Source organism: Ascaphus truei, chromosome 5 (genome assembly GCF_040206685.1).
Source record: "Ascaphus truei isolate aAscTru1 chromosome 5, aAscTru1.hap1, whole genome shotgun sequence".
In the NCBI taxonomy this organism is placed as follows: Eukaryota; Metazoa; Chordata; class Amphibia; order Anura; family Ascaphidae; genus Ascaphus; species Ascaphus truei.
The window spans coordinates 166,240,870-166,261,221 of NC_134487.1; the positions used below are offsets into that span (position 1 = coordinate 166,240,870).

Sequence of the window (20,352 nt, forward strand, 5' to 3'; positions counted from 1 at the left end):
ACACACACACACTCTATCTCAGACACACACACACACACTCTGACACACACACACACTCTCAGACACACACAGAGTGGGATCTGATAAGGGGGGGGTTATCGGATCAGGTGCCCTCCGCAACTGCTGCTCGGGTTTGGGGAGAGGACTGTGTAAGTGCATGGGGGGGAGGAATCAGAGCAGGGGGGTATCGGAGCAGGTGCCCTCCTCCGCAACTTCTGCCCTGTGTGGGAGGAGAACCATGTAAGTGCGCGGGGGGGATTCTGAGCAGGGGGTGATTGGAGGAGGTCCGTGGACGTGCGCAGGGGGGAAGGGGAATCGGAGCAGGAGGGGATCGGTGCAGGTGCCCACCTCTGCCGGTGTGGAGAGTCAGTATTCATGTTTCTTCCTCCGCAGACTCGCCCTTCTGTGGACGTGCTGCGAATGGGGGGGGGTGGTCTTGGCCAAAAAAAAACTCTTGGCAATATGCCAACACGAGGCAGCCAATCAGGAAAGGGGAAGTTTTTTTTTCCCCTCCTTTCTTGCGAGCACTCACGGGGGCCAGACGAAAACATTTGGCGGGCCGTATACGGCCCGCGGGCCGGACGTTTCCCACCCCTGTCTTAGAATATAATGTCACCACTGCAGTCATGGTAATGACATGGAAATGAGCACTCACAGTGTCACCTTTTGCTTCTTGTCCATTTTAACATTGACCCCTGTAAGCTTGTATCTGCCGTATTACACAACTTTTCAGCACAGCCTGGGTTAAAGAAGTGCATAGGACACTCACAGACAGCTGGTTTGTACGAATCAGCACATTTCTAACTTTCTAATTCAGAAGGTAACATTTTTATATAAAAATATGACTTTGCCACTCGTGATGATCTACTTACTGTACTCACATTACAGTATGTATAAAAGGAGTCCTCTCCTATATAAGACTTCATCACACTGCAATGTTCCCTGACACTCATTATGTTTGTTTTCAGAAAGGTTCAACTTTAACCTAAGGCGGTGATTTAAATAAAGGTGTCATTAGGAATAACAATTATTTAAACACATTTTGGACCCTATTTACAAAGCAGTCTTCCGCCATAAGACACCTTACAGTCTTTAAAGGAGCAATCCATGCTTTTTTTAATGACTGTTTTTTAACAAAGGATTGAAGCAGATGGTCTTTGTAGCTGAACCCCATTAAAGTCAGATCCGGGGAGCCCTTGTTTCCAAGATACAGACCTCCTAAGGGGGTGTCGGTATCTCGACAACATTTAAAGCTCCCGCAATGAATTGGGTTCAGCTTTGGAGACCTCCCTGCTTCAATCCTATTTTAAAAAACAAACAAATTGCAAATAAAATTGCATGCTTATATTGCCTCTTTAAAGTCAATAAAGATGTTTTATGGCAGATGAATGCTTAGTAAATATTGGCCTTTTTTGTTGATGTTATTTTAACCAACATTATTTTCCTGGCAACTCCGTAAAATGTTATTTTTCTTCTTTTTTTTGCTGCAGCATTTGATGTATCTGCTTTTAATATTTAGATGTTTTAGAATGTAAACATGCTACTTTTAAAAAGTTTTGCCTCGTTATTAAATGTGTATGATACTGTATGACGTTTTGTTACGTAAAAAAAAGGAATGAAATATTTATTTATTTTTACTTTTATTTCTTATGTTTTTCTCCAAATCCCTTTATTAGGTCAAAATACATTTTAAAGGGATTTTTGCAACACACACATTTAAATATAAATAATATATATTAAAGTAGAATGCAATACTTAAAATGTAAATGTGCATTTAAACAGACTGGAAGAATCCACACAGATGCAGCGACTGTTATTCGAACAAATCACGACGCCGTTTTCTTGTGCGCTGCTGTACTCCATGCCGCATTAACACGGCCAATCGCCCCAAGCACACGTGTTTATTGCGGTTGCTTTGTTTGAATTTCATGGATTGTGTGCAATTAAATGCAATGAAATAAAGGAATTGTAATGTGTACAGTACTGTGCTACTGTGTCAATTTCAGGTGTTTAAAAACCAGAACACTTAAATACCATTTTCTGCACTCGCGTCTTAAGGCGGTATGGTTGGAAGAAATTCCATGACATGGGTATTCCGAGGTATACAATGTGTGAAGTGTTCGAATAACGGGCGGTGCATCTGTAGCAATCTTGTTTCAAGTTTCTTTTTTTTATCATATACAGTACAATAGACATGTACAATACATGAAGAGTTCATCTTTGGCCTGTAGTGGTAGTAACATCAGCACTTGATACTATTGGGAATCTGCCAGACAGGGTTCAGATTGTCAGTATGCATGTGATGTCAAATGTGAGCAGCAACATTGTTTTGTTGCTGTAAAGCAGACCAAGGCAACCCCTTGCTGTTATGTTATGAAGAACATTATTGAAGGCAATGCAGGTACACTGGCGACACAGTTTATTACACTGCGGCCAGATCCGCAAGCCGGGAGATTTCCCGGCTTGCTAGTGGCCGCCCCTCGGCGTGCCGCGCGTCATAGACGCGCGGTCACGCGTCTTCGGGAGCGTGCGCCCCCTGCACGCGCGTCCAGGGGCTCCCCGAGGGAGCCCTGGTGTCCCGCGATCGCGGGACAGCGGCAGGGGGTTCCGGGGGACCCGGCGGACCCGGCAGCGGTAGGGAGAGCGCCCCGATCGGAGGGCGCTCTTCCGCTGCTTCGGCGCGCGCCCGTCACTCTCGGGCGCGCGCCAGGCTACTGCTGCGGCACAGAACGGGCAAATGCTCGAATAAACTGTGCCGCAGCAGTAGCTACAGTAGTTCCAATGGGGTCTGTAGTGAGCAGGATAAACATACTGTAGGAATAGTGCTCACAGCTTCATTTGTACATGTCTCTATCCCAGTGTTTCCATTAGTTGCATGCATCGAATGCCTCATACTTATGTGCTGTATTGCTTCCAGTACATGTACAGCAAATAAATATACAACTTGTGAGCACATCCACATGTCTCAGACAGGTCTGCAACCCGGATTTTCACCATTATCTCCTATCATACAATGCTTGCACTGCAGCTAGGGATTCTGGGAAATGACAAGCAAATGAGCACAGAGTTAGGGTGACCAGATTTTCAAAATGAAAAACCGGGACACATTCAAAAAAAAATTATAAAACAAATTACATCACATGATGCCCCCCGTTGCCATGACAACGAGGCACTGACATGTTGCCATGACAACGAGGCACTGACATGTTGCCATGGCAATGTGGCATCACGTGATGCCCCTGCAGTGTTTGTTTGTATAGAGGTGGGGGCTTTGCTTGGGCCCTTCAACTCTTACAGCCAGGGCATTATTGGCCAGGAATGCCCAGTTCGGAGGGAATTACTACTTCAAAATGTATTTCCAATTCTTAACACAACACAAAAAAAATAGAATACCAATAACAACCACAAACAATGTTTATGTAACCGTCAAATAAAATGTCTAAGCCCCTTGTTCAAATATGGTTGCGGTACTTACCAGATAAATCAGTGGCTGCAATCCACGACTGTATCCGCCTCTGAGCGTCTGTAAGCAATCCAGCGTTCCGTTCCTGGTGTGTGGCTGAAGAGGTGTGGGACTCCCTCCTCTCAAACGGAAAAGAAGAGCAAAAAAAAATAGAAGTTAGAACATAGGAGAAGGAGAAGAAGGAAAAGGAGAAGAGAAATAGGAGAAATAGGAGACAACTCCAGCAGATATTTTGAAGGCATTTTCTAACTTATCTTTTTTTCATGATGAGTGAGAGAGAGACAGAGTGAGAGAGAGACAGAGTGAGAGAGAGACAGAGTGAGAGTGAGAGAGAGACAGAGTGAGAGTGAGAGAGAGACAGAGTGAGAGAGAGAGACAGAGTGAGAGAGAGAGACAGAGTGAGAGAGAGACAGAGTGAGAGTGAGAGAGAGACAGAGTGAGAGTGAGAGAGTGACAGAGTGAGAGTGAGAGAGAGACAGAGTGAGACAGAGTGAGAGTGAGAGAGAGACAGAGTGAGAGAGAGAGACAGAGTGAGAGAGAGACAGAGTGAGAGAGAGACAGAGTGAGAGTGAGACAGAGTGAGAGAGAGTGAGAGTGAGAGTGACACAGAGTGAGAGAGAGACAGAGTGAGAGAGAGACAGAGTGAGAGTGAGAGAGAGACAGAGTGAGAGTGAGACAGAGTGAGAGAGAGACAGAGTGAGAGAGAGAGACAGAGTGAGAGAGAGACAGAGTGAGAGTGAGAGAGAGACAGAGTGAGAGTGAGAGAGTGACAGAGTGAGAGTGAGAGAGAGACAGAGTGAGAGTGAGACAGAGTGAGAGTGAGAGAGAGACAGAGTGAGAGAGAGAGACAGAGTGAGAGAGAGACAGAGTGAGAGAGAGACAGAGTGAGAGAGAGACAGAGTGAGAGAGAGTGAGAGTGAGAGAGAGACAGAGTGAGAGAGAGACAGAGTGAGAGAGAGACAGAGTGAGAGTGAGAGAGAGACAGAGTGAGAGTGAGAGAGAGACAGAGTGAGAGAGAGACAGAGTGAGAGAGAGACAGAGTGAGAGTGAGAGAGAGACAGAGTGAGAGTGAGAGAGTGACAGAGTGAGAGTGAGAGAGAGACAGAGTGAGAGTGAGACAGAGTGAGAGTGAGAGAGAGACAGAGTGAGAGAGAGAGACAGAGTGAGAGAGAGACAGAGTGAGAGAGAGACAGAGTGAGAGAGAGTGAGAGTGAGAGTGAGACAGAGTGAGAGTGAGACAGAGTGAGAGAGAGACAGAGTGAGAGAGAGACAGAGTGAGAGTGAGAGAGAGACAGAGTGAGAGTGAGAGAGAGACAGAGTGAGAGAGAGACAGAGTGAGAGAGAGAGACAGAGTGAGAGAGAGACAGAGTGAGAGTGAGAGAGAGACAGAGTGAGAGTGAGAGAGTGACAGAGTGAGAGTGAGAGAGAGACAGAGTGAGAGTGAGACAGAGTGAGAGTGAGAGAGAGACAGAGTGAGAGAGAGAGACAGAGTGAGAGAGAGACAGAGTGAGAGAGAGACAGAGTGAGAGAGAGACAGAGTGAGAGAGAGTGAGAGTGAGAGAGAGACAGAGTGAGAGACAGAGTGAGAGAGAGACAGAGTGAGAGAGAGAGACAGAGTGTTTTGTAAAAGAGTTTTTTTTTTCAAAAACAACATTTTTTTAAAATTATTTTTATATTCTGTACTTACCCAAGGTCTGTGAGGACTGGTAGTCTGTGAAAAGTCTGCCTCGTGGCCGACACCACAACGTCCGTTGTGAGTGCCCACGCTGCAAGAAAAAGGGTGCAAAAAATGTAATTGGAAATCAGCATTTTAATGCAATATAGTTATATATCTAGACAGCAGCATAAGAAAAAAAAATCATAATGTCTTTTTTACAGTTTAACTTCAACATAAATTCTATTAAGTAAAAAGGGATTTCAGTATCAGAAATGAATAAAACATACCACTTTACTTCGCAGCCTGAAATCTACTTTCTAATCTCTACTGGACTTAATAAAAAATTAACATTAATTAAAATTACTTAAATAATGAAGACATTAAAATTAAAGAATTTCAATTAATAAAAAATGACCATTAAAATTAAATAATTGACATTAATTAAAATGAAATAAACAATGAATTGACATTAAATAAAAAATGAAGGCATTAAGTACAATTAAGACTTTTTTTAAAATTGAACATTCTGACCTGACCTTGTGTACTACAATTTGCAAAATAAATAGGGGAAATAACAAATAGGGTTGTATTTATATTAAAAATATATGTTGCTACTACTTACAGTAATTATTAGCTCAGCTCTGCTCCTAGGAGGTGGATTTTGAGACACAGTCAGACAAAGGCCAAAGCAAATGTGCAGCAGCTCTCTGACACTTGCTCCTCTCCGATCCTCCGCGTGGCAGTGAATGTCACGACACTGACATCACTGACATCACTGACATCACTTCACTCCTCCCCTCCCACCTCACCTCTGGCATCATCCAATCCCCTGCGGTCCTGCTGCAGATTCAATACTTAAATTGCCTCCCCCTGCAGGAAACATCCAATCTCCTGCACCGTTATTGCCTCTCCCCCCCCCCCAGGCACGCTGCCTCTCCCCCCCCCCAGGCACGCTGCCTCTCCCCCCCCCCAGGCACGCTGCCTCTCTCCCCCCCTCCCAGGCACGCTGCCTCTCCCCCCCCCACGGCACCCTTCCTTCCATTCACACATACTATACCAATACAGGGCCTTGGTGAAGGATGATGCCGGGGGCGGGGCTTAATGCCGAGGGGGGCGGGACATTGTACAATGACGGGCCGCATCCAATCAGCAAGACCCGTAACACAAGCCCAACCCCTGGCAGTAAAAAAAAAAAAAAACTTACCAGCCGGGCTGCTGCAGTCTCCTCCTCCGCGCCGCCGCAGACTCGCGCACCGCGCACAACGAACCGCCGGCGACAAAAAAACAGGGACACATGAGGAAAATCCGGGACATTACCGGTACGCACAGAAAAACGGTACAGCTCCCGAAAAACCGGGACTGTACCGGTAAAACCGGTACGGATGGTCACCCTACACAGAGTGTCACTTTGTAGTATTGTACAGAGAGCTGGAACAATGTCTCACACAAGGTTCTTGCACTTGAGTCTTTTGTGGAATTAGAATTTGCCCAATAGTTTCGTTATTGTGATTACTTGTACAGTAGTTATAGTTATACTGTAGCTTCCTTCCTACTTGTTGATACCAATCTTTTCTCCTTAAACTGCTTTCCATCACTCATAGACCACTTTCTAGTTTTCTCTTTACCCATTATAAATTTTGTCTCTGTCTTTTGCTATTTCACGTATTATACACAACTTTGTCACAGTCATTTTAGTGAGTAAAACAGAAATCCTTTACAATGTCAGACAGAATTATTTTCGTTGACCGGTGCCAATATGAAAACTATTTTATAAAAGTTTGGCAACTTGATCTGTTTCTACCACCTACAGTAGTTTCTAAGCTCTTCCTTTAATGGAGGATGTGTAATCTAAAATTGGGCAGTTTCTCTAATGTGTTGGTTTCTTATGGTTTTGGTGCTACCACTTTTTCATATTTTTGTTCTGTTTCGTCAACATTATAAAAATAAAAAATGAAATAAAAAAACATGACAATTATAAAGTAGCTTGATAAAGAATTACAAAATGCTTAAAATATGTTAAAACCCCCTTCGAAGCAAATGGTCCTTCGCAAGGTAAGCGAGGTCAAGCTTATGGAATACCTATCGGCGCTCCTGAAACAGAATATAGTACAATATGAGAAAGTTTGGGCACAGTGGCCTTATAATTAAAGAGATTAAAAATGAGATATGGTTTCCCCGTTCCTATCCCGTCTCTCCCCTCTCCTTCTGTTTTTCTCTCTTTTCCCCCTCTTTCTCTCTGTCTATCCTTTACAGTACTAATATAAGGGGTTTGATCTAAGATCCTCCTATAACTGTTAATTCTCCCGGACGGGGATCTACATAATAGAATCTAAATGCATAGGAGGTTACAAAATACTAGGAGCAGATCGACTCTTCTTGATCAATCAACTTTGAGATGCTTCGGGTTGTTCACTTTTAAATGTATATGTTAATTAAGTTTAATGTCTATAAACAACCATGTGATGTGAATGTACCCCTGTCAGAAAACAATAAAAAAGTTTGAAGGAAAAAAAAAAAAAAAAAAAAAAATATGTTAAAACCCATAGCAATAATTAGGAAAATAAAAAAATATTAATAAAAAAACTTAACATAATGTAAAAGTAATGTGGCACGAAATATCTCAACTGTAGAGATGGACACTTGACCTGCTGTTCTTGTTGAGGTTTTAAATCATTATGGGGGTTTTATATTAAAAATATTGAGTTTTTTGTATTTGGTTGTGCAATGTAAGATTTTAATAGGTTGTGATTTCACACAACAGATGTTGCCCAGTTCTTATATAAAGACAAAGAAAAATGTGTTTTTAATGTAATGTTTATCAGTCTAATTTTAACATTTGGTGCAGATTGTTAACCCCTTCCTTTGTCATTCCTCAAGTTATACATATGAAGACTTTGGGCAAAAATTGGGCAAAGTACCTTAATACCCACCGATGAAAATGTCTATTTGGTGTCCGTTTTACACCAAAATTCCCTTGATGTTTTAGCAGATTAACATTGAGTAGTTTAAAAGATTTAAGCATACAGTACATTCAATACAGCAGTGGCAAGGAGTTACATTTTAATGGTACATTCCCTTTTTACTGATGATAAAAAATATATTTTAAAAACAAATGCCTGTAATTGTAAGTAAATCTACTTATGCTCATTACTGTTAACGTCAAAATAACCAGTGTATCTTGAAGAACATGATGTTTTCATGTTTTTTTATGCATGCCTAGGGTGAGAAACTTGTAAACAATTTAAGTCTGCATTATCCCAGATCTGGCAGATTTTTGTAATTCAGAGAGCAAACTAGGATCAAAATTCTTTAAAATAATAATAACATATTTTTTCTTATATAGCATTGACAGTTTACACAGCAATGTTCATAGAATATTGCAGGCACAACAAGTCCCTGTAGCTATGAGATTACAATCTACAGAATGTTTCTGGTGCCTCAGGCACAGGAAGATAATGACTTGCCCAAGATCACAAGAAGCTGGAACCAGGATTCAAGGCTGTACCTGCTTTAAAGTCAGTGCTGCTGTTTTTAGTCAGTGCTTTTACTCCCTGAGCCACCCCTTCAGCCTAAACCATTGATGCGTGTTCAGGAAACCTCTCAAAATAGATTAATTAGAGAAAATCATGGTTTAGGTACATTTTTGTATACATGAATAGTCAGAAAAAAAGATATGAATGATAACACAGAGTTTAAGGTAGCCATTAAGAATAATATTTTTGGGGCCTTAAAAATATACAAATATAGAAATAGAAGCAAAAAAGTTTGTGTTTTTTTGCAACTAACTAGTTCTAAATGTGAGTAGTTGTATGATTGAATAAGTCTTAAGTACATGGTGGTTACTTCTTCCTTTGCCGGGATGAGTGCATGTATTTAAAGTACATCATTTGTTGCTTTTGTGATGAAATATTTGATGAAATATTTGACTAATTTCATAAAATAATCATTTTAGGAATTCATGTAATTATAATTCTGCAGCTGGTGTGGCATTGTTGGAAGCTAAATGTGGTTTTGTCATAGTAAGGTTTATCACTTTGGTTCAAGAAAATATTTTTCAAACCTCTATTTTCTCCACAAAGTCGAACTTATTTTCATATTACCATGCACTGAATCCTTAAAGTTGTGACCTTTACAACCTTGACACAAATCTATATTACATGGCTACTAACATAAACACCAATTTTAAGTACACTTGCAAACTTGATATTTTATGGGGAAAGAAGACCATGGCAACCAAGACTGCGGGAAAAATAGCCCCAAGCAGCTAATCTACTAATATGGAACGGCTACACTTGCCCACAGATTTACCTTTGGAATGCTATTCCCCTCAATATCTGACTAGCACCCTCTCTATCCACCTTTAAGATCCATCTTCAAATACACCTCCTTATCGAAGCATATGAGTAGCTCCGTGGCTAACACTTTACACCTCATACATCGACCTTGACCTCTTGCAGACGCACTTACCAGAACACCTTCCTACATTCTCAGTACGTTCTTCCTACTTACCAGTTAGATTATGAGCCCTTTGGGGCTGGGACTCATTTTCCTTAGTATCACTTTTTTGTCTGAAGAAAATAACACAAATGCAGAGAGTATAGTGCATTATTATTTACTTAAGATGACAGACACTATACTCTCTGCATTTGTGTTCTTTTCTTCATATGAGGGTCTACAAAGAGTCTGCTGACCTGGAGAATCCTCTACTTGGAGTTCCAGTATTATGTGTTTTTCAGTGCTAATCAACACTGGGATCATTTGCACATATTAACTGTTATATCACTTTGCGCCACGAACACTGTTTTATTTAGGTTATCCTAATTTGCGGTTTTGGGGAAAACCGCGGGTGTTTAGGCTGCAGCTTGATTATATCACGTTATTTGTTGCGCTTTATTATAGTTTTTTCACTATGCTAAATTTAGATGACAGATACTTTATCCTATATTTGTACTTAAAGTATATTGATCCAGAGGAAGGTAAACAAAAAAAACCCCAGTGAAATATCATCTAATGATATCTCTTAATGGGAAAAATAATTTCCTTCATGACAACAAAAATTGTCAATCAGATTACTCCCCGGATCAACAGCCTTCCCATGTTTACTTATTTGGTATATCCCTGTATACATTTTCTTTCTAAAAAGATGTCCAGCCTTTTTTTGAACATATTGTATATGCCATCGCAGTCTCCATGGGTAATGTATTCCACATTTTAACTGTCCTTACTGTAAAGAAACCTTTAGTTTGTTGCTGGTGAAATCTCCTTTCCTCCAACCTTAAGGGGTGACCCTGTGTCGTTTGTACTGCCCTTGGGAAGAATAGTTATTTTGAAAGCTCCTGGTATTGTGCCTGAATATATTTGTATAAAGTTATCATATCCCCTCTTAGATGCCTCTTTTCTAATGTGAATAAATCAAATTTAGCTAGCCTCTCCTCATAAGTTAGATTGTCCATCCCCTTTATTAATGTGGTGGCTCTTCTCTGCACTTTCTCTAGTTCCATAATGTCTTTTCTAAGGAGTGGTGCCAAAACTGTGTGGTCTTACTAATGCTTTAGAAGGTGTGGTCTTACTAATGCTTTAGAAAGTGGCATAATTGTGTTTACTTCCCTTCCATCCAATGCCCGTTTAATGCAAGATAAGATTTTGTTTGCCTTTGAAGGATGCTCATTGTAATAAAAAAAAACATTAAAAAGACATTAAGAGATGAGTTAAAAATGACTGTAGTACGTATGATCTAATGCTACAGAACATAATTATTTATAAAAACACATGTCGGCTATTGCATGGATTGCTCCTTTAAGAAGGCAAATAAGACAATTACATAAGTATCTTCTGGACTGTATCAGTTTGCAATCCAATTTACTGCAGAAATAAATAACACCCCAATTAATCAACAGACAATTTGCACCATAAATGTCTTAAATGCCATTCGATACTTCTTACTTAACTGTTACTTCAATGGCCCCTTTATATTGTTCTCAGCAGTGGTACATCTGGATCATCTTCAAGATAATAATTATACCTCTTTTGGTGTATTAATTATGTTTTATACAGCAAACTACAGTATTAAACTGTGAGGGCTATATTGTAGCACCTCAAAACTTCATCCAAATATCTGAAGTATCTTTTAAACACTCCATATAAATGTCCTATTAGAAAGCACATTAATTGAATGGTCAAACGTCAACTCCAGGTCCCAGATTCTGTAGCACCTGAAATAAATAAATATTTCTAATTTACTTTACTTGATTAACATTACATTGCTGTACAATCTCCATATCCCCATGCTTCAAAGCAAAAGTGAACTGAAGAAATGCTCTAAATACAGGAATCATGATAGGAGATTTGAAAGCCAGTACCACTTTCACAATTTTTATATATGATTTTTATACCACATGGCAACTAAGGGAATTGAAGTATTTTCTGTCAAAACATGTGATTTAGCTCTAGCTGTTCTCTCCTCATTTAATGAAAGGTATAGTATACAGTCCCCAATTTATCTTTCCAGTGCTTTCACTGAAAAAAAAATGTACTGTTAGAAAATTAGTAGTGATACTCCACCATCTGCAGCTTCTGTACTTTGAAAGGGTGCAAAGGCCTTAACATAAGGAGAAAATCATGTAATCAAGACCAGGAACAGGATGACTCCTGCTTGTCATAGGCTTTGTATCTACAGAAGCTTCAGTAGGAGCTGTACTCTGTTGGTCAATAATGCCAAATGTTATTTTGCCACGCTAACCATAGCACCTTTAAGTAAATCTCAGATGAGTATTGTTTAGGCCCTAACTACTATTTACTATTCACATCATTTTTTTTTTCATACTGGGAAAAAAAAAGAATGCATATCATTTTCTTGAGTAAAAAAAGTTTACCTCTGGTTTATTAGCTTTGGTGAATACTAAATGTTTTAGCAGGCATGATAGTGTGGGTTCAGTTCATATTAAAATTGTTAATTCAATTTCTTAGCATGCTCCTATCAAGCTTTTTTGCTCTTATTTTGCCCTTCCTGAGTTTTTGGGGGGGAAGGTTTACAAGGTGTGATAGAATGGGTAGGTACAGGGAACACATATTATAATGTGTCAAATATCAACGTTTGCATGTTGAGCCATCACCATCTAAAGGAAGGTTATCAAACAAGTCTAAATTGATACTAACATAGTGATATTTTTATTTGCTATTAACATAAGAGCCCGCATCTTGTCAAACTTAATTGCCAGGTTTCCTATATCTGAATATATATATATATATATATATACTGTATATATATATATATATATATATATATATATATATATATATATATATATATATATATATATATATATGTGTATATATATAATATATATATATCTATATTTGCTGTCATGTAAAAAAAGGTGGGAAAAAAGTTTAATATGTGTCTAGACACTACCCAAGTGCTTGATACCACAACCCGACTGACTTTAACTTTCCTACGGGTACCTAAAGTTATTATGTGATTAATTCATTAATGCTAAAAAGGCATAACATTATCCCTACAATCACTCTGACAAACTGTGATTTGCAAATTTCTCATGATCACATTAGACACACAGTAATTGTTGACTTTTCGTCTAGGTAAATGGTTAGTAAAAGTTGGATATTTTCAAAGGACACATCAATATCACTGAAATTCAAGTCAATGCCAGAGGGCTTTAACATTTATTAAAGTTTTCAAATATTACATTTGCTACCCAGCAGTGTATGATATATATGCCAGTCAACCATAAGAAAACCCAGCACCAGATACCTCTCAGGAATCCAACCAATTTTGCTTCATCTAATAGGAATAAGGTAAGGTGTTGTAAATGTCAAATAGCAGATTGTACAGTATCAGCAATAGACTCAAATGTTCAGAGTAAACGCACCATTTACTGTACTGTATAAAACAAAAGGGTGCATGTGGTTTAGCTAATTTAAATAACAGTACATGATGCTTTGGTTAAACTGGTGATGAGATTTGCACTTTGAAATTAGGTTCTAAATAGAGGGCTATAATCAAAACATTAAAACAAACCAGTTCAAATGTAATACATTTTAGTTCAGAGTACAGCAACCTGAATGGTATATACTGTAGATAAAACAAAAATGGTGTCGGGTACACAGCTTTTGATTTTTTTTGCAGTCACTATTATCCTGCGTCTCTTTTGTAGGGTTTGGATTGGAGACTAAGCAAATACTGTAAGTGGGAATTGAGCCATACTGTAGTTTTTAAAAGATATCTATCTGCTGTCAACTGCAATATTCTGTAGATTACACAGCAATTGACAGGTCTATGAATTTTACGGCTGGTCATTCCTATGTGGCCATTTTTGGCATTTTGGGACTTTTATAGGTGTGATATTTATGATCTTCTGTAATAGGTAGATTGTTGATATGCAGATGCGTTGAACGCCTAAAATTTAGCTTTGGGTACTTTTCCGTGAAGATATATTTTAAACTATAAACAAAAGTTTTAAAAAGTAGCACAGTAATGATATATATATATATATACAGAATGTGTACTCTCAATTAGTTGATAATGAGAGAAAATGTAGCAGAAATGATTGCTTCTCTTGCATTGCTGAACCCTTTGGGTACTCTTTAAAAGTAGCTACTATGTCATGGGGTCTGGCACTCCAGGGGCCCCATGACATTCTACGTCATAATCATCTTCCTCGTTTTTCTAGGGGAAATCGTTTTCTACGCAGAACACAGTCTATTATGAAGTGGAGTGGAAGGAGGACTCCTCCCCGTCTGTTCAACCATTAGTGATAGTGAACCGGTTCTCGTGATCGCGAGTGTCAAATGGGCTAGGGTACTCTGGTGCCGCTACCCTATGTGTACTCAAAGCGTTAATACAGATGTCTTTTCTGTATTAACCACTTAAATGCAAAAAATGTCACATAATATTTTGTATTCAGAAGGTAAGTCCCAATTAGCATCTCACAACACTTACTATGTCAAGATTAGAGATGGATTAGAGAGGGGCGAGAAAGTCCAAATCCATTTCCAATTTTTTTTTTTTTACCAAATCCATCCTCCCCCACCAAAATCCGTCTGCAGATTGGGCACTAAAAAAATCCAAGAAGATCAATTCAAATCCGCCATTGGATACAACTCGGATAGATTTCTAAGAATCCGAATCAGTGGCTGGATTGTTAAAAATCCACATAAGGATTAATCTGCAGCGAGAGAGATCCCCAACCCCCAGATTAATCTGTGTCCGAATTTTTAACAATCTGGCCACCGATTTCGGCTGGCTCTCTAAAATACATTATTAATCTGAAACTGACAATTTGCCTTTTTCAGACTGATCTGCAGAAATCCACAGACCAAAGGAACCGACTGGTCCAATGCAGTTCACTTTTTGAACTCGGCTGAATTCAGATAGCCCCGATCAGCTTTTCGCTGCTGATCGGCACTCCTGAATGGAGAGTTTTTCGACAATCCAGCCCGCCAACTAAAGTTGGCAAGTTAGTGGAGGAGAAGCATCGGCAAGGGCGACACTTAGAAAAAATCAGACCCTTTTCCTGTCTGTGATTGATGCTGGGGGTCTCCGGAGCTGATACCAGCACCGGAGCCCCCCGGCATGCATCCGAGGCAGGAAAAATGCATGTACAGCCCACTTCATTACCTTAGCGGCTAACCGCTAAGGCAATGAAGGGGTTAACCCACCGTGCCAGGTTTATTGTGGGTAGCGGGGGTGGGTGAAAAGGGTATTTGGCCCTTGTTGTTTGTTTAGGGCTTGCGGGGGGGTTGCGGGTGCACTTAACCCCTTCACGACCGTAGCAGTTAATACAGCTACTGTCATGAAGGGGTTAAGCCCTCCCGCTACCCACCAGCATGCCCTAAACAAACCACCGTTGTGGCTAATACCCCCTTCACCCACACCCGCTACCCACAATAAAAAATAATCACACACACCAGCCCCACACTAAATAAATAAATAAATATATCGACATAAATAAATAAATATATCGACAGAAATAAAAAAAGAAATAAATATATCGACATAAATAAATAAATAAATGAATATAAATTAAAAAAATTTTTATATATATATATATATATATAAAATATATATATATATATATATATATTTAAATATATATATAACCCCAACAACCCCTAACATACACATATATGCACATCAATGATACTATAGGCCGGCGGGGGCCCTCGGTTGTTACCCGCAGGCCTGCAGTACCAATTATGTGCCCCCCCCCCCCAAATCAATGTCAAAACACATACAAACTTCTAAAGAAATAACCCCCCCCCTTAACACATACAGTATAGTAATGACCACAATTACTATTATCCACAAATGGATAATAGTGAATGTGCACATTTGAAATACATAAACACCAATAAATACATTAAATACATATAGTACTCACCCATTTCTGGGTGCCACGATGAAGGCCATCCTCATCTTCATCCTGCCCATGCCCCATCTGCTGCAGCAAAACAGACACAAGAATGAAAACATCCAATGTAATGTCCCCTAACCCCTTAATCACTATAGCGTTTTTAACCGCTGCAGTCATTAAGGGGTTAACCCACCCTCACCCACCACTCGAGAGGCCTACATACCCACCCCCACTAACCCCCCACCCTGTGAGACCTAACCACCCTCACCCACTAACCACAAGGGAGGCCTACCCACATACAGTTGGGGCCAATACCCCCTCCCCCCACCCCCAGTACCCACAATTAAAACAATACACTGCCCCACAATAAACATTATTCTATTTATTATATACATTACCCACCCCCTGTGCCCCCCCATAAATACATGATTTATCCTTTTACATACAGGGTTCATAACCCAGCCCCACGCGAGTCCCCGGCGGGCTGGCGTGGCACCTGACAGACCTACAGGGTACCAGCAGCTCATTTCAAACAGGTTCTGTAGGCCTGTTGGTGGGTCCCGCCAAGCGCCATGGCCCCCAGGTGGTCTCCTTGGGTCACCGTGGGCCACAATTGGGTCCCCACGGTAGGCCCGCGGATGTCTGGGAGCCCCGGGTCAGACCCACAGGTGTCTGTGGGGCCTCGTGTGGTTCCCACGGGGGTCTGGGGAACTCACGAGTGCTCACTAGGGGTCCGCGGTGCCCCCACGGATGTGGGACCACCGCTTCATCCCCGCACCTATGGGTCCGCGGTGCCCCCACTGATGTGGGACCACCGCTTCATCCCCGCAGACTACGGGTCCGTGGTGCCCCCACAGATGTGAGGCCACCGCTTCATCCCCGCAGGTGTCACCCGTGGAACCACCGGCCTGATACCCGTGAGATACCCGAGGAGACCGCAGAGGTCTCACACAGAACCAAGAAACCAACCCTGAATGTAAAAAAAATAAACCTGGCCTATACATTCAATACATACACCCCTCCCTCCCCAACACCTACAGTACAATAATGTACAAAATAACTATTATCCAGATACGGATAATAGATTATTTGCCCATTATTAAACACAATAACTAGCATATTAAAATAAATAAAGTACTACTGACCTCATCAATAAGAAGCCCCCGTCGCCAGCAAAATCCTTGTCTTTCGTTGCCCAACAAATACATAGCCAATACAAAGCCAATACATTGCAATTACATTCAGATATCAATTAACCCCTTAAACACCTTATCGGATAATAACCGCAAAAGGTAATTAAGGGATTAAGCCACACTGGCCTGATACCCACCCTTCACCCATTCATTTGTACAGTGGCTTCATCATGCAACTATATATATATATATATATATATATATATATATATATATATATATATATATATAGTGCAGAATAAATGAGTTCTTCAGTATTAGGTGATACCTTTTTTATTGGACTAACAATTGACATAAATTGTTAGTCCAATAAAAAAGGTATCACCTAATACTGAAGAACTCATTTATTCTGCACTATCGCAACTGGACTAATACGGCTACTTTCTGCTTTATATATATATATATATATATATATATATATTTATGCAAATACAGCTGTAGTTTTTGAGGCAAAAAGTGACACTGTGTGCTCATTTGCATGTCATTTCCCAGAATCCCTTGCTGCAGTGGAAGTGCTGTATGTTGGTTGATAATGGGGAAAGGTGGGGTTGCAGACCTGAATAAGACATGCAGATGAGCATACAGCTGTATTTGCATATTTGCTTTCCTGTGGAGGGTTTTTGTCACTTTTTTTACTCACCATAACTTAACTCAGTATTATGGTGTATATATATATATATATATATATATATATATATACATGTAGAGGTATCAGTACCGTGTTAGCCGAGCATCGCTAACATCGCCAGAAGAAGAGATCAGTGTATCTCGAAAGCTCGCACAAATAAAAGCATTTCGTTAGCCACAGAACGGTATCATCTATTTTTTTTTTTTTTTTGATTATTATATATATACAGAGATATACTGCTGCGGCACAGTTTATTCGAGCATTTGCCCGTTCTGTGCCGCAGCAGTAGCCTGGCGCGCGCCCGAGTGTGACGGGCGCACGCCGAAGCAGCGGAAGAGCGCCCTCCGATCGGGGCGCTCTCCCTACCGCTGCCGGGTCCGCCGGGTCCCCCGGAACCCCCTGCCGCTGTCCCGCGATCGCGGGACACCAGGGCTCCCTCGGGGAGCCCCTGGACACGCGTGCAGGGGGCGCACGCTCCCGATGACGCGTGACCGCGCGTCTATGACGCGCGGCACGCCGAGGGGCGGCCACTAGCAAGCCGGGAGATTTCCCGGCTTGCGGTACCGACCACACTTCAATAAAGTGTGTCGGTAGTGTATATACACACACATGATGAACCAATATGCAAATAAATGTAGAAGGGTTATCAAAAACATGCTGTACTACAAATAACACATACAGACACACTACAATAAAATCCATTACCTTTAATAATCCAATCTGATCTTCCAATCAAAATCCTCAAATGCCAATCAAAAACCTCAAATGACAATCAAAACATTGCATTTACATTGTATATATGATGCATACAATCTATGCACCATATACATTCTGCAAATGAATGTTAACAATAACATATTCAAAACAAAATACCAATACATCCAAACAAGAATACTATTTAAACCAATCCAGTAAACATAAATCAATTAGCATTCATTAATTACATCTCTAAAGCATTTACATTCCATCCCTGACAATTATACAATTAAGTAATTCAAGCGTTGAACAGGACAAGTTATCCTGTGAAAAAATATAAGTCCCAACAAGAATACAATATACAAAAGCAAGCCTTACCCTGACCTAAAGTACACCATTACAATAGCAACAATTACATTTATCTAATTTTACAATACATTATACACACTTTTATGCATAGCAGCATAGCCAAATTAATTTAAAACACAGCAAATCAAGTTTTTAAAACAACATCATTTCTTACCCTGTATGTATATATCGATCTAGACATAGATACATACATACAGTGGCAAGAAATGATATACCAAAAATAAATAAATACACATGTTAAAAAAGCTTTTAAAAAAATTAACAAGTTAAATAAAATACATTTCTTTAGTTCACTTACCATTACTTGACCCACTCACCGTCTCCTGTTGAACATCTTACTCGCGAACCAATCCACGCACAGGAACCCATAAAATAAAAAACCATAAAATAATAAAACACGGCAATCCAGGGGTCTTCTATTTGTAATCCATCTTCATCTGTATTCTTCTTTGTATCTTCTTCTGGGGTCTTCTTGTCGTCATCGGCCACGCCCTGGTCTTCTTTCTTCTCCGGAGGTCCTTCCTCCTCGGCTTCTGGATTCAAAATGAGACGACATAGGCTTTTAAAGGCCTATGATGTCACATTTTCTTCATGGTTCCCACAGCCCTGATTGGGCCGTGAAAACCATGTGCTTTGGCCGAGAAAAAAAAAATGATGACGTCACTTAAAGGCAATGAAAGCACAGCCAATCAGAATGGCTTTGCTTCAATTGCCTTTAAGATGACGTCATTAAAAGAAACATGGCCGTCCTCACATGGTGCGGTAGCCAATCAGAGCGTGGGAACTCCATCCCAACTCTGATTGGCTCTAGTACCATGTGACAGGCTTTCAATGACGTCATATCCGTTCTCCCCCAAGACTCTGTCACATGGTATACTAGAGCCAATCAGAGTTGGGATGGAGTTCCCACTCTCTGATTGGCTACCGTACCATGTGAGGATGGCCATGTTTCTTTTAATGATGTCATCTTAAAGGCAATTGAACAAAGCCATTCTGATTGGCTGTGCTTTCATTGCCTTTAAGTGACGTCATTATTTTTTTTTTCTCGGCCAAAACACATGGTTTTCACGGCCCAATCAGGGCCGTGGGAACCATGAAGAAAATATGACGTCACAAGCCTTTAAAAGCCTATGTCGTCTCATTTTGAAGCAGACGCTGAGGAGGAAGGACCTCCGGAGAAGAAAGAAGACCAGGGCGTGGCCGATGACGACAAGAAGACCCCGGAAGAAGATACAAAGAAGAATACAGATGAAGATGGATTACAAATAGAAGACCCCTGGATTGCCGTGTTTTATTACTTTATGGTTTTTTATTTTATGGTTTGTTATTTTATGGGTTCCTGTGCGTGGATTGGTTCGCGAGTAAGCTGTTCAACGGTTGTCGGTGAGTGGGTCAAGTAATGGTAAGTGAACTAAAGAAATGTATTTTATTTAACTTGTTAATTTTTTTAAAAGCTTTTTTAACATGTGTATTTATTTATTTTTGGTATATCATTTCTTGCCACTGTATGTATGTATGTATGTATGTATGTATGTATGTATGTATGTATGTATGTATGTATGTATGTATGTATGTCTAGATCGATATATACATACAGGGTAAGAAATTATGTTGTTTTAAAAGCTTTATTTGCTGTGTTTTAAATTAATTTGGCTATGCAGCTATGCATAAAAGTGTGTATAATGTATTGTAAAATTAGATAAATGTAATTGTTGCTATTGTATGGTGTACTTTAGGTCAGGGTGAGGCTTGCTTTTGTATATTGTATTCTTGTTGGGACTTATATTTTTTCACAGGATAACTTGTCCTGTTCAACGCTTGAATTACTTAATTGTTTAATTGTTAGGGATGGAATGTAAATGCTTTAGGGATGTAATTAATGAATGCTAATTGATTTATGTTTACTGGATTGGTTTAAATAGTATACTTGTTTGGATGTATTGGTATTTTGTTTTGAATATGTTATTGTTAACATT

At 40.1% G+C, this 20,352-nt stretch overlaps 1 protein-coding gene and 1 long non-coding RNA gene across 2 annotated transcripts in view; one reads left to right on the forward strand and one right to left on the reverse strand.

Moving 5' to 3' along the window:
• FSTL4 (follistatin like 4) overlaps positions 1–20,352 on the forward strand; it is a 1,082,354-nt gene that overhangs the window by 607,565 nt on the left and 454,437 nt on the right. The window lies entirely within an intron of this gene.
• On the reverse strand, positions 3,258–6,016 carry LOC142494493 (uncharacterized). Its single transcript, XR_012801485.1, has 3 exons — positions 5,743–6,016; positions 5,151–5,229; positions 3,258–3,584 (listed from the first exon to the last, which is right to left on the reverse strand). It is a non-coding gene; the product is annotated as an uncharacterized LOC142494493 (long non-coding RNA).